This window comes from Sturnus vulgaris, unplaced genomic scaffold, assembly GCF_052056855.1.
Source record: "Sturnus vulgaris isolate bStuVul1 unplaced genomic scaffold, bStuVul1.hap1 Scaffold_719, whole genome shotgun sequence".
Lineage (NCBI taxonomy): Eukaryota > Metazoa > Chordata > Aves > Passeriformes > Sturnidae > Sturnus > Sturnus vulgaris.
This window is the reverse complement of record NW_028276649.1, coordinates 27,360-42,494: the sequence shown is the minus strand read 5'-3', so window position 1 is coordinate 42,494 and position 15,135 is coordinate 27,360. Positions and strand designations below refer to the sequence as shown.

Genomic DNA, 15,135 nt, shown 5'->3' with positions numbered 1-15,135 from the left:
CTTTAATGAAGTTGTTTTAACAATTGTAAGGCTAGAGCTTTTGGTATCCACTGCTTGCCATCCCTTGTAAACCAATTTTTTTCTTCTTTCTTCTGCAGCTTAATAAACCTCTTTTTTTCCCCATAGTTTTCCAAATGCATGTATTACCGCATATGCATATTTAGAATCAGTAAATATATTTAATGTCTTGTCCTGCTATAATTCACAGGCTCTCACAAGCGTGTGCAGCTCTGCTGTCTGAGCTGACCAGGTGGCTGGTAACCTCCCCCCTTCCTTTAATTGCTTTCCATTCACGATAGAGTATCCTGTAAATCATGAAGAATGGGGGTAAAAATCAGTGAGAAATGGGGAAAAGTGGGGAAAAAATCCGTTAGAAATGGGTGGGGAAATTCCATGAAAAATGGCGAAAGAAATCAGTGAGAAATGGGGAAAAATGGGTAAAAAATCAGTGCGAAATGAGGGGGGGGGGGGGGGGGAAATCAATGAGAAATCGGGGAAAAACATAAGTAAGAAACGGGGGGGGAAAGTCCATGAAAAATGGGGAAAAATCAGTGGGAAATGGGGATAAATCTGGAAAAAATCCATGAAAAATGGGGGAAAATATCAGTGAGAAATGGGGGAAAATGGGGAAAAAGTCAGTGAGAAATGGGGAAAAATCAGTGAAAAAACGGGGGGAAAACTCCATGAAGAATGGGGAAAAAAATCAGTGAGAAATGGGGAAAAAAATCCCTGAAAAATGGGGGAAAATATCAGTGAGAAATGGGAAAAAATGGGGAAAAAAATCATTGATAAATCGGGGGAAAAATCAGTGTGAAAGGGGGGGAAAAATCGGGATCGGGGACGTGGACCGGGACTGGGATCGGGGACCGGGACGGGGACCTGGGACAGGGACCGGAACCGGGATCGGGGACGGGGACTGGAGACAGGGACCGGGACCGGGACCGGGATTGGGGACTGGGACCAGGACCGTGATCGGGTTCCGGGACGGGGAACTGGGACTGGGACCAGGATCGGGGACCGGAACCGGGGACTGGGACCGGGACCAGGACTGGGGACGGGGACTGGGGACAGTGACCGGGACTGCAATCGGCACCGCCCCCCGAACCGCTCCCGGAACCGCTCCCCGGGCTACCCCGGCACGGCGACCGGGAACGCCCCCGGCACCGCCCCGGCACCGCCCCCGGTGCCGCCCCCGGCACTGCCCCGGCACCGCCCCGGGTAGCGCCCCCGGCACCGCCCCCGGGGCGGGCCGCCGAACGCACGCGATGACGCGCGGGGGGCGGGACGGCGCGGGGCGGTGACGCGCTTCATGCCAGGAGCAGGGCCGGGTGCGACGAAGACGGGAGCGGGCCGACCCGATACCGCGCGGGGCCGCGGGCCCGGCGGAGCCCGGCCCGCTGGGTAGGGGCCGCCAATGGCACCGGGGCTTCTGCTTCGGCTTCTGTCCGTGTCGGCGGGGAGGCCCCAGCCAGCGGTGCCCCTCTCCCTCGGCGACACGGGCGTGGAACTCGGCATCGGGCGCTGCATCGCCGCGGACAGCAGGGGGCGCACGGGTACCGATACTGCCATGGGGCCCGGCGCTGCTCTCCTGCTCCGCCGCCAGGCGGCGCTGCGCTGCCGTCCTGCCGCGCCTCCGGGCACGCTCGGTTTCCTCGGGACCCCGGGCCCCGCCTGTCCCGCCGCTGCGGAGGCGGGGGATGCTTTATGGGACTGCCCGAGCTGGCGGTGCCGGGTCTGGGGCGTTGGGGCGCGCCTTGGGGGGCTGCGGGTGCGCTCGTTTCCTCTTCTGCATGGCCTTCTGTGTGAGCATCTCTCGTTGCGACTGCTCTTGGAGAGTCAAACCCCTCCTCCTAAGTGGTCTCAGGAGCCTGGCAGGGTGAGTTTTGTTTCACAGGGGAAAGGGCCACTGGTCGTGTCCAGAGACCTGTGCACCCAGCCAGGTTTCTGCCTGATAAAATTCCAAATGGATGAGGATTTCTCCCAGCCCCAAGCTGCCCCCACCTGTAACCCTGGCTGCCTTTGGGGTGCCCAAAGCCTCCTCTGTGCAGATCTCAGGAACCTGGGAGGGGTGAACAATGTTGCACAGGGAAAAACCCCACAGATTTTATCTCCGGGCCTGGGGCCAGGAGCAGGCATTTGCGTGCTATAATTCCAGAAGGAGCACGGTGTCTCCCAGACCCAAGCCGCATCCAGCTGTGACCCAGCTGCTCTTGGAGTGCCAAAAGCCTCCTCGTAGCTGATCTCAGGAACCCTGGAAGGGTGAGTTTGGTTTCACAGGGAAAAGGCCTCCGTTTGTGTCCAGAGATCAAATAAGGGACTCTGCTTTTCCTCTAGTTCTCCTTCCTGTTTTCACCTGGGCTAGAAGGATGGGCATGGCCTGTATTTCTCATATCAAAGTGATGTTACTAAATTTGTCCAGAAGTTCTGATTGTTATTTTTATTAGTAGTAGTAATTTTCTGATAGAAAACACTCTCATTTTGCCTTTCCCACGTTGTTTCCAGGTGCTGCCCAGGATGGACATCTGTGGTCTCAGACAGTGATTCCCGAGGAGCAAGGAAAGCCTTTTCCTCACCTGCACAGTTCAGGTGGATGGGACAGAATTGGTGTGGCCTGACAAGGCAGGAAAAGCTGTCTGTGTTCTGGAGTGCCTTGAAAGCTTTCTCCGTCAGGTTTGGAAGGGGTTTCTCTTTGGGATTTCTTGTGATGCAGCACCACGGGTATCCCTTTGTGCCAAGTCCAGTGCTAAAGGATTGAAGAACTGACAAGTGGGGTCTGGGATGAAAATGCCTCTAATAAAATTAAGCAAAGAATACAATAAGAGAAATGAGCATCCTTTTAATGTCTGAAATAGTTAGGAATAAAAATGCTGGAAAAGGGCACTCTGAATTGGTGTCACTTGTCATGGATAAAACCCCAGAGTGAGGAATCAGAGCAGAAGTTGAGAGCTGGAATCCTTCTGCAGTCGACTTAATTTTCTTTTCCTCCTCTCTTTCAGGACAGGAAGAATCACGACTCTCCTGCCATCTTTGCCAAGAGCTGTGGTGTTTGATCAGCCAAAGCCCAGAGGCTTCAGCACCAGAGGTCTGAGCCTGGAGGGCTCCTGGTGCTGCCCGTGCTGTGGGCTATGTCAGAGGATGCAGGGTTCCTCTTTGCCTCCCTGCTGGGATTAACTGCCATGGGAATGTGGGATCTGGGTGAAACTCCAGCTCTCCTGGTGTTCAGGGGAGCAAGGTCTGAGGGACTCCTCTCTGGGGATGTGCGGTGAAGGACTGAATAGTGTGGAAGGAGAGTATTTATAAACTGTATCACTGTTTCTCCCAAAATTGGGGTGGAGCGGTGATGGGGGTGGTTGGGTTTGGTCTGGGCCTGTTATTCTTTGTGCAATTTTTAAATTCTCTTGTATGATTTACTGTCCGGTATCTTTCTAACAAAAGCTGACATAAATTTAGATTAAGGATTAGAACTTGGGTCCATTCATTGCAAACATTTGACAAGGCTGGAGGACTGGGGGTGGTGACTGCTCTCAGGAAAGGTTACTTATTAATACTGTGTCAGATTTCCCGCAGTGACTGTCAGGCCTGCATGGCTGTGAGTTCGTGCTCTTCTCACTGGGGAAATAAGTTCAGCAAAATTAGAAATGTTAGAAAAATCCAGCCAAAAATTCCACCTCTGTACCCTCTAAGTTTTCCCAGTTTTTCCCAGCTAGGAGCTGCACAGAAGTCAGGCAGGGGAAGTGACAACAGGGAACAGCTGAAAAATTCAAAGGCACAAAGAGGAAAGGGGAAAGGTTTCAGAAAACAATTCTATGGTCTAAGAATAATTTCTGATTCCCTACTGAGAAGAACACGAACTCACAGCCATTCAGGCCTGACAGTCCCCTGCAGTGAGAGCTCAGCACACATCCACAGAGGCAAGTCCAGCATCTTAAATGAAAAAATAAAAATAAAAACCAGAAGAAAAAGGTGATTTCTTCTGCTTCAGAGTTATTTCAAGTTCTTAAAGCCCAAGCAACATTTGCTCTTGATTTTGGTTGGGTGAATCATGAGCAGTGGGCACGGGTCATGCCATTCATTGAGCAGAAAACCCGGGGTCATTTAGAGGGGACACAAGAACTGTTTGTGTAGCGACCTCGGGCTGCAGAGGGGCAGGAGAAAGGCCAAGGGAGCTCCCTGGGGCCACCAGGGCCTGTGGGGAACAGAATGGACGCTTGGATGACCAGTGGAGGTGAGGAGTGGATCTGAGTTCATCTACAGGGAAATAAGGAGGGGATACTCTGGAGTGAAAAGCTGAGGTGATGAGTTCACCCACCTGGGCACGAGTTGTGTTTGCACAAAGTGGGAACAGAGGTGAAGGTCAATCCAAAGTCGATCCTGCTTGACCTCTGAATTCCAGGATAAGTTTTACAAGCTGCCAAATGAGGGAGTAAAAATACACAAAAATGAAACCGAGAGCATTCATGAGGTTCCTGGGAGTCCATTACACTGTTGTCATAGAATTCTTAATGAGTTTTGAGCTTTTAATGACAACAATTCAGTACTTTCTTTGGATTATTCACTGTGTAGGATTTGGGGTTTATCTGGATTTTAAAGGCGTCGTGGTGGCCCTGACACTGCTCAGGAGCTGGTAGGAAAAGCAGGGTCAGAGCTCCTGGCAGGCACAGGGTGTTTTTCCCAGAGTGGACTGTGGAGGAATTGTTTGGGCCTTGGATTGTCCCTCTGGGTGATGCCAGTTGCTGTGATTTGTGTAATTCCATACATTTAACTCCCAATACTTCCCAGCCCAGGAGCTTGAGCTGACAGGGCAGCACACAGATTGTTCTCTGTGCTGTGCCCCGATTTGGGGTTGGCTGTCAGCTTTGCTAGCTCCCGTGAATTATGCCCATAGCCCCGAATTCCCTGCTCAATTCCCACTGCCATAACCTCACAGCGCCTCATGGAGTGGGGATATACTGTGGCAGGAAGCTCAGCAGCATCGGCACAGGGACAGGTGTATATTCCAAAGAATTTGCTGTTTCAAACCCTCATCCCCCAGCCCCGCCGATGTCCCTGGGGGGCACTTGACAGAGTTACCTGGATTTCAGCTGATTTCACCCCCCCGAGCTCGGGCTCCAGGTGATCTTTTCAAGCAGGAGAAGGCAGGGGCCGGAGGCGCTCGTGGCCCGTGCCGAGGCAGTCCCTGGGGCCACGAGAGGACATCTCTCCCTGCAGAATTTCAGTTCTTTCCAGAGCCTCAGCAGTGACAGAGGACAAAGAGGAAGATGAGGAGGAGGAAGAAGGGGGAGAGGGTTTGAGAGGAGGGGAAGCCCAAATCCGTGCTGTGTGCGGAGCTCCGACAGCACGCTGCAGCCCGCAGCTCAGTGTGAGCACGGGGCAGAGGAGGCGATTTCTGGGCATTCAATCACCCTGAGGCGGGCCCGGCACCGCCCCTGCAGCACCGTCCCCAACACAGCTCGGTACCGCTCCGGGATCACCCGGCCCCGCCCCCGGTGCCGCCCGGGACCACTGGGGACCGCCCCTAAAGCACCGCCCCGGCCCCGCCCGGTCCCGTCCCCGGGACCTCCGTGCCCCGCCTCGCCAAGCCCCGGCTCCGCCCCGAGCCTGCCCGGGCTGCGCCGGGACCATCGCTGGCGGCCCCGCCCCTCTTCCCCGGGCCGAAGCGGGCTGAAGGAGATGTCCGCACGATTGGAAACGCCGCCGAAAATCGCACCCGTGGGATCGGTGTCGGCGTCGTGCGCAGGCATCCCACTAGAGCGAGCGGGCTCCTTGCTGTGCCACCCTCCTTTTGCAGCCAGAGTTAGAAGGTCGGGGAGCGACACCCGAGCCGCCATCTTGGGAGAGGCAGGCGCGCAGTACCGCGCTCTGCCCACAGGGTGGCGCTTGGGAGACAGGCAAGGGATGGAATCAAGGAGTGTCCCAATCCTTGAGGAAATCCCCCTGAATGAACGCCCCAAAAAACCCCGACCAGAACTGACAAACCTCCTGCCTCTGTATGAGTGCAAAGGGTGTGCAAGGAGTGTGCAAATAGTGTGCATTAGCAATCGATCGGCAGGCATTGGAAATCGATCGCCGATCTAATCGATCGGCAGGCGCGATCGATCGATCGCCGATCTAATCGATCGGCAGGCATTAGCAATCGATCGCCGATCTAATCGATCGGCAGGCATTAGCAATCGATCGCCGATCTAATCGATCGGCAGGCGCGATCAATCGATCGCCGATCTAATCGATCGGCAGGCGCGATCAATCGATCGCCGATCTAATCGATCGGCAGGCGCGATCAATCGATCGCCGATCTAATCGATCGGCAGGCATTAGCAATCGATCGCCGATCTAATCGATCGGCAGGCGCGATCAATCGATCGCCGATCTAATCGATCGGCAGGCATTAGCAATCGATCGCCGATCTAATCGATCGGCAGGCGCGATCAATCGATCGCCGATCTAATCGATCGGCAGGCATTAGCAATCGATCGCCGATCTAATCGATCGGCAGGCGCGATCAATCGATCGCCGATCTAATCCATAGGCACGCATTAGCTATCGATCGCCGATCTGATTTTTCCCGCCATTTTTCATGGATTTTTTTCCCCCATTTCTTAATGATTTTTCCCCAATTTTTCATGCATTTTTTCCCGCAATTTTCGTGGATTTTTTCCCATATTTTCCCCATTTCTCACTGATTTTTTTCCCCCATTTCTCAATGATTTGTTTCCCCAATTTATCAAAGATTTTTTTCCCCCATTTCACCATGATGTTTCCCCCATTTCTCACTGATTTTTTCCCCCATTTCTCACTGATTTTTTCCCCCCATTTTTCCATGGATATTTCCCGATTTTCCCCCCCATTGCTCACTGATTTTTGCCCCCATTTCTCTCTGAATTTTCCCCCCATTTTCCATGCATTTTTCCCCCCATTAATCACTGATTTTTTTCCCCATTTATCACTGATATTTGCCCCCATTTCTCTCTGAATTTTTCCTTCCATTTTTCATGCATTTTTCCCCCCATTAATCACTGATTTTTTTCCCCATTTATCACTGATTATTGCCCCCATTTTTCACTTATTTTTTCCCCACAGCATCGGCCACCACAGCACGAGCGACAACAGCTCGCTCTGTTCCCGCCATTGCCCATGGATTGTTTCCCTGTTTTCCATGGATTTTTTCCCCATTTCTCAATTATTTTTCCCCCACTTTTCCCCGTTTCTCACTGATTTATTCCCCCATTTTTCATGGATTTTTTTTCCCCCATTTCTCACTGATTTTTTTCCCCGTTTTTCAAAGATTCCCCCCCCCGTTTTTCACTGATTTTTCTCCATTTCTCACTGATTTTCCCACCATTTTTCATGTGGTTTTTTTCCATTTCTCACTGATGTTTTACCCCATTCTTATTCCCATTCTCATAGCTCTATTTTATATTTATACATATTCTTATATTTGCATTATTTCTGTTATACACTAGATTTTTCATAGATATTTGCTACTTAGATTTCATTATATTTTACATGTATACCAATCTATTTCTATTCTTTATATTTTATTTTTATATTGGCTATAAAAACCGTGCCTCTACCCAAATAAAAAGCATTTAAACATTCCTTTTAGACTATATTTAGCTATTTTTTATGGTTCTGTTTTTCATGCATTCTACACCCACCCCTCCCTCTCAATGTTCTGGCACCCAGCATGACCCCCCCCCCCCCCCCCCATGCCCGACTCACCTGCTCCTCCAGCGCAGCCCGGCTCCCTTTCCCAGGGACCTTGGGGTGCCCCAAACCACGTCGGAGCCCCCAGTCTCCACACCCTCCCCCTCCGTAGGGAACGGGAATGGGATGGGGAGCACACAGGACAAGAAAGGAACACAAAAGACACACTGGACAGAGAGAAGAAAAGGGCTGGAAGCTGGATATGAGGATGAAAGTGGAGCAGCAACAAACCTCAGGACTCTTGACTAGAGAGTGTGGCTGCTGAACGTCTCAAAAAAAACCCCCAGCTCCAACACAACATGCTGTGCTCACGGCTCGGCCTGGGACTCATCAGTGAACATCTCTCTCTTGCCAGGGCCATAAAGCCCCCGAGAAAACACGAGGTGAGGTTGATGCGCTCCGGCTTTGCTCCTGCTCAGCCCTAACCCCAGCCCCTGCTGCCAGTGAGCACCCTGATCTCTGAACCTCTTCTCAGCTTGTTTGTACGCTTCCAAATTCTTTCCTCTTTCTTCAAGCTTCATCTGTTTCCTGGCATTGGGAGAATGACAAGTGTTTAGCACAGCGCAATGAATACAACAGTCTCATTTTCAGAAGACACAACTGAACGAGAACCGACAGCAGCACTGCTTCGAGACAATCTGGGCACACGTTTCCCTTCCAGCAATCTGAGTGTTCTTTTGTGTCACGCCTGAAATTCTGAAAATGGTTTTTTGAGAAAAATTATCCATAACTAGAAAACAATCAAACCAAATAAATAGAACCCCTATGATATAATAACAGCCCATATACTACAACACTCCAATTCTAATATTAATAAGAAAACAGAAATTAGCTACACAGCATTACCTCAAACAAACACTACATACTGGCAAGAATCAAAGCCACCACAAAATAATTCAAAAACTACCCTATGCCTTATGCTACAGGCTAGAACGCCATCGGCAAACCTTATCAAGGTATCCTTTAAAAACAACGCCCCACCAAAAACAAAAACAACACAAAACGCCATTCAAGAACTCCCTTATCAACACCTGAATGAAAAAACATGGCATTAGATAAATAGACCATAGCCCTTATCATACACCATCTACAAACAAAATAAAGCTATACCATACATCCTCGAAAACCACCTTCAAAGCACGACATTAGAAAAACAAAACTTCCCAGAATTAAAAGCTGTATCTAACAAAAGCCGTCTGATAAAATTAACAACCAAGCCCCCACCATCAGAGCTGCCCCTACTAAACTCCCCATCGTACATATGAAAAATCAGTTTTAAAAACCTACTTCAATTCATTCTGCCTCAAATACAAAGCCATCCAGAAAGTTACCTTCACTCAAAAACAAAAGCGCACGTAGTAAATAACATTAAAAAATAAATCAGCACACTACACACCACAAGCATAAAATATTGAATTAAAACCAAAAATACCCCTATTCATTAAAGAGCCCAGCCGCAAGCTATATTTAACTATAACTTCGTGCAAACGTACACATATCATTAAAATAGATTTCTTTCAGAATACAACTGATGATCTAAAATAGTAAAATGGCCGAGAACGATATTATAATAGGATATCCTCGATCATCCTCCCGCAAATTCTCTCCACTGTATTGTCCGACACACACCGGAAAAAAAATCCAGTTTTTACTTTTTTCAGCTAACTTCTCATTTATTAGCTGAGAGGAATGTTGAATTTGTCTTTACAAATGAGCTGTGGATCAGCCTGTAGATAAGGCTAGCACTGAGAGATAAAAGAAACAATGGGATGGATTCCACTGATTGATGAATGGAAAGAGATATTTGCCTTTACAAACAAACTGCAGGGCTGCTGATAAATGAAATTGGATATCGAAAGATGAAAGAAGCAACGGGGGGAAACTATGAATTCTATAAGAATTAAAAATTAAAAGGGAGGGTTCTACATTAGAGGGGAATTTCAGGTATCAGGCGTTCCGGGAAGTCTGTGCCTCTCAAGTACCTCAGCCAATGGGAAAAGAGAGAGGGAAATGCGGCCGGGAAAATAGGATAAAAAGGAGGCTGTGTCCTCCAAAAATTTGAGAGATCCCAGGGGAATGTCCCATGGCCTCTCCCTTTATTCGAGTAAAGCAAAAAGGACTCCTCCGTTTCCTTTTTGGACATAAACCGCTGGTGTTTGTGGATTAATTTTCCTGACATTTAGCAACATATTGTTAAAAAAAAAAAAAAAAAAAAAAAAAAGTGATCCAGAAGAGGGCAACATTGACAGCCATTCCAAGACAGGATGAACAAATGCTTTCACATTGACAGAGGATGCTGCGATGTTCTGAGAACAGAAGATAGAATAAAATAAAGGAAGGTGATGTTACAAGACAGAAAAGGGTAAAATAAAAGGAGTACCTGAGACTGGGGGGCGGGGGGGAAGAAAATGGGGAAATATTAATTGCTACACACTAGGTACAAATGCTTTTTACAAGTAATTTATGAGAAGCAAGCTAAAAGCGTCTTACTGCTGCTAGTGATATCATGCTCCAAGCTCTGCTAATAATTCCTATTTCTAGCAATAGTTAAATTGAACTCACTACATTCCAACTATTTTTCTGCTTGTTTAGATGGCAGAATCCGTTTGGAACACACCTTAGTATAGCAAATTCTATGCCCAGCTAGGGACCTCTCAGTTCTTCCATAAAACATTTTCTTCTGCATTATGGCAAGCCTTTGTTTTAGCTTGACAGCTTTCTTGAAACTTAAATTTACGCATGTATCCAAAGACATTTGCAATTCCAGAAATCGGTAGGCACATCATATGGAAAGTAAATAACATTCTCGAGAGGGAGTTGCTTTGTTACTGAGGGGATGAAAAGCAAGGCTAGAGCTAGTAGAACTACCCAAGAAATTGGACTTAACGCAGCTTTTACAAGGCTCAAAGTAGCCATACCGAGATGTTTGAGCTAAAAGCCCCAGTTACCAGACTTACAGGCCTAATAGTTATCACCACACCACATTCCCTGGTTGCAGTATTTTTAACAGCAGTGCAGAACGCTACTGAAAATTATTTTTAGGTTGAATTGTTCTCTCCCCTCACTGCCTGTGTAGCTGTTAGAGGCTTCCAGGAGGCTGGGGAAGCAGACTGCTGGTTTCACTTCCAGACAGGTCACTTCCGTGGTCTGCTGGAGGGCACTTTGAAGCCCGTGTCCTTTTCTTGCTCTATTGTATCTGACAACTTTCCTCCCCCACGTCTGTTTTTTAGCGGGCAGCATTTTTGGAGGGCCAGTCAAAGACCTCAGGCTCCGAGAGAATTCGTCTGCTTTGCTCTGTTTATGTGTGCAACAGATGGGAGCAGCAACTAAGTCAAGTAGTAACTTCTGAGCTGCCCAGTTATCAGTAAACCAAAATATTCTTTTGTGACTCTCGCCAGACGAACATATCATCCTATCCGAGTCACACACTGCCCCTCTGGCATTTTCCAGTCAGACAAAGAATTCCTGGCCCCTTCCTTGCATGAACCTCAGCTCTCCACCTTGTTCCAGAAAGAGTTCTAGATCCAAGGCCCAGTGAGCCAGCTACCCTTTGCTGCCCTGAGCAGTATGGAAACAGCCAAGCCCCAGCCCTGCAGCCCTGCCTAACTCGCCTTTGCCTCCCAAACCTGAACCTTTTCCTTGGCTGTGGCATCCTCACTCATGCAATCCTGAAGACAAAAATCTGATTTGGCAGGTGAGGCCGTTTCTAACGCAAAAGCTTCACCAAGGTTTCTCTTCCAACTTCAGCCTTAAACAGTCCTGTCCTCCTCAGACAGCCCCCACCTCCAGCCTTTAGCTGTAAATACTTACTGCTTTATAGCTAATGCTTGCCACCCCTCAAAATTAAGTCTTTTGATATGCATTTACATCCCTCCCTAACCATGTCCTCATCACCCTTCCTAAACTCAGCCTCATCTCCAGGCCTAGAACCTCTCCCTAGGTGAGGGACTGTCCTCGGGTAGGAGTGCTGACAGACCTGTGCATGAGCCCAGCTGCAGAGCCCGTGCTAATCCCAGCCCAGCTCTAGCCTTTAAACCCACTGGGGCTTTGGTACTGGAGGCCCAGTTACAGTAACCCCTGTGGCCGTTCCGCTTCCAGGCCATCTGGGAGTTGTGATCCCCCACCCTACACCACTTTGGTGAGAAATGCATTCCTTTCTTACAATAAAGTTTTCATTTTATGTCTAAATTCAAGCATTCCGAGAAAACGTGTAGCAATTATATCAAGACAGACATGACAGGCACCAACATGAGTCTTTCATTACACACTTTTCATGCCTTCTCTCCACAGATTTCTTTGAGGCAACTCTGACTCCTTTTCTCACAGGCAGCTCCACACAGCACCGACTCCTCCTCTCCTCTGTACGACTGGCTAAACCCCAGCCTGTCCCTTCCCCAGCCACCTGAGCCTGTCTGTCCCACACACAGCATCCTCTCACCTTGTCCATCCCTTGCACGGCCACGTGTCCCTTCCTCCTCGCAGCACAGCCAGCAGGCTCCAGCCCACACTGCAGCAGGCTCTGCACCTCCAGCTGGAGCTGTGCTTAGTGAAACTGGCAGCCAGCTGACCCACGCTTTTATAACAACCAGCCTCACTGGGCAGGCAAGGCTGTTTCCACTCCTTGCTAATCAGTACAGCTGTAACTCGTTGGCAACTAGTGCCTTCTGCACTATCCTTACAAACTATTCTCCTACAGAAATGGACCGGAATTCCGCGGGGATTTTCCGGGGATTCCGGGGGGATTTTCTGGGGATTCCGGGAGGATTTTGTCGGGAATTCCGGGGGGATTTTGTCGGGGATTCCGGGGGGAATTTCTGGGGGATTTCGGGGGGATTTTATCGGGGATTCTGGGCATATTTTCTCGCGGATTCCGGGGGGATTTTCTCAGGGATTCCGGGGAGATTTTATCGGGGATTCCGGGGGGATTTTTCCCGGGAAATGCGGGGGGCTTTTTCCCCGCGATTCCAGGGGGATTTTCCAGGGGATTCCAGGGGGATTTTATCGGGGATACCTGGGGGATTTTCCAGGGGATTCCTGGGGGATTTTCCCGGGGATTCCGGGGGGATTTTCACGGGGATTCCGGGGGGATTTTCACTGGGATTCCGGGGCGATTTTCTCAGGGAATTCCGGGGGATTTTCTCGGGAATTCCGGGAGGATTTTCCCGAGTATTCCGGGGGGATTTTTTCGGGGAGTCCGGGGGATTTTCCCGGGGATTCCGAGGGGATATTCCCGGGGAATTCCGGGGGGATTTTCTCCGGGATTCCGGGGGGATTTTCCAGGGGTTTCAGCGAGGAATTTCCCGGGGAATTCCCGGTGGATTTTCCAGGGGATTCCGGGTGGATTTTCTCGGGGATTCCGGGGGGATTTTCCCGAGTATTCCGGGGGGAATTTTTCGGGGAGTCCGGAGGGATTTTCCCGGGGTATCCGGGGTGATTTTACGAGGAATTCCGGGGGGATTTTCCCGAGTGTTCCGGGGGGATTTCCTCGGGGATTACGGGATGATTTTCTCGGGCAATTCCGGGGATGTTCTCGGGTATTCCGGGGCCATTATCTCGGTGATTCCGGGGAGATTTTCTCGGGATTCCGAGATTATTTTCCCGGGGAATTCATGGGATTTTCCCGGGGATTCCGGGGGGATATTCGCGGGGATTCCGGGGGATTTTCTCGGAGATTCCGGGGGGATTTTCATGGGGATTCCGGGGTATTTTCTCCTGGATTCCGGGGAATTTTCCGTGGATTCCTGGGGGATTTTGCCGAGTATTTCGGGAGAATTTTCTCGGGGATTCCGGGGTGATTTTCCCGGGAAATTCGGGGGATTTTTCTCGGGGATTCCGGGGGATTTTTTCGGGAGTCCGGAGGGATTTTCCCGGGGATTCCGGGGGGATTTACGAGGAATTCCGGGGGGGTTTTCTCGGCGATACCGGGGGGGATATTCTCGGGGATTCCGGGATGATTTTCCCGGGGAATTCCAGGGGATTATTCCGGCGATTCCGGGGGGATTTTCTCGGTGATTGCGGGGGGATTTTCTCGGGGATTCCGGGGGGATTATCCCGGGGAATTCTAGGGGATTTTCTTCGGGATTCCGGGGGGATTTTCCCGGGGAATTCCGGGGGGATTTTCTCGGGGAGTCCGGGGAGATTTGCCCGGGGATTCCGAGGGATTTTCAGGGGAATCCGGGGGATTTCTCGGGATTCAGGGGGGTTTTTCTCGGGGATTCAGGGGGGATTTTCCAGGGGATTCCGGGGGGATTTTCTCGCGTATTCCCGGGGCATTTTCCTGGAGATTCCAGGGGGATTTTATCGGGGATTCCGGGGGGATTATCCAGGGGATTCCGGGGGGTTTTTCCAGGGGATTCGGGCATATTTTCCCGAGTATTACGGCGACTATTTTCTCCGGGGATTCCGGGAGATTTTCTTGGGGATTCCGGGGGGGCTTTCACAGGGATTTCTGGGGGATTTTCGCGTGGATTCGGGGGGATTTTCTCGCGGATTCCGGGGGCTATTTTCCCGGGGATTCCGGGGGAAATTTCTCGGGGAGTCCGGGGGGATTTTCTAGGGGAATTCCGGGGGATTTTCTCGGGGATTCTGGGGGATTTTCCCGGCGATTCGGGTTGATTTTCCCGGGGACTCCGGGGGATTTTCTCGGGGATTTCTGGAGGATTTTCCCGGGGATTCCGGCGGATTTTCTCGTGGATTCCGGGAGGATTTTCTCTTGGATTCCGGGAGGATTTTCCCGGGGAATTCCGAGGGATTTTCAGGGGAATCCGGGGGGATTTTCTCGGGAATTCCGGGGGGATTTTCTCGGGGATTCAGGGGGGATTTTCACGGGATTCCGGGGGGATTTTCTCGGGGATTCCGGGGAGATTTTTCTCACGTATTCCCCGGGGCATTTTCCTGGAGATTCCAGGGGGATTTTATCGGGGATTCCGGGGGGATTATCCCAGGGGATTCCGGGGGGATATTGCAGAGTATTCCGGGGGGATTTTCTGGGGGATTCCGGGGGATTTTCCCGGCGAATTCCGGGGGATTTTCTCGGGGATTCCGGGGAGATTTTCTCACGTATTCCCGGGGGCATTTTTCCTGGAGATTCCAGGGGGATTTTATCGGGGATTCCGGGGGGATTATCCAGGGGATTCCGGGGGGATATTGCAGAGTATTCGGGGGGATTTTCTGGGGGATTCCGGGGGGATTTTCCCCGGCGAATTCCGGGGGGATTTTCTCGGGGATTCCTAGGGGATTTTCCAGGGGATTCCGGGGTGATTATCACCCGGGGATTTTCCTGGGGGATTTTCCCGGGGATTCCGGGGGATTTTCTCGGGGATTCCGGGTTGATTTTCCCGGGGAATTCCGAGGGATTTTCTCGGGGATTCCGGGGGAATCTTCCAGGGGATTCGGGGCGGATTTTCTCGGGGATTCCGGGGAGATTATCCC

General features: G+C 50.6%; 2 long non-coding RNA genes across 2 annotated transcripts; one reads left to right on the top strand and one right to left on the bottom strand.

Moving 5' to 3' along the window:
- Positions 1 to 2,531: 2,531 nt before the first annotated feature.
- LOC148217523 (uncharacterized) lies at positions 2,532 to 3,967 on the top strand. Its single transcript, XR_015801025.1, has 2 exons — positions 2,532 to 2,670; positions 2,997 to 3,967. It is a non-coding gene; the product is annotated as an uncharacterized LOC148217523 (long non-coding RNA).
- On the bottom strand, positions 2,604 to 5,525 carry LOC148217522 (uncharacterized). Its single transcript, XR_015801024.1, has 3 exons — positions 5,071 to 5,525; positions 4,310 to 4,408; positions 2,604 to 2,759 (listed from the first exon to the last, which is right to left on the bottom strand). It is a non-coding gene; the product is annotated as an uncharacterized LOC148217522 (long non-coding RNA).
- Positions 5,526 to 15,135: the final 9,610 nt, after the last annotated feature.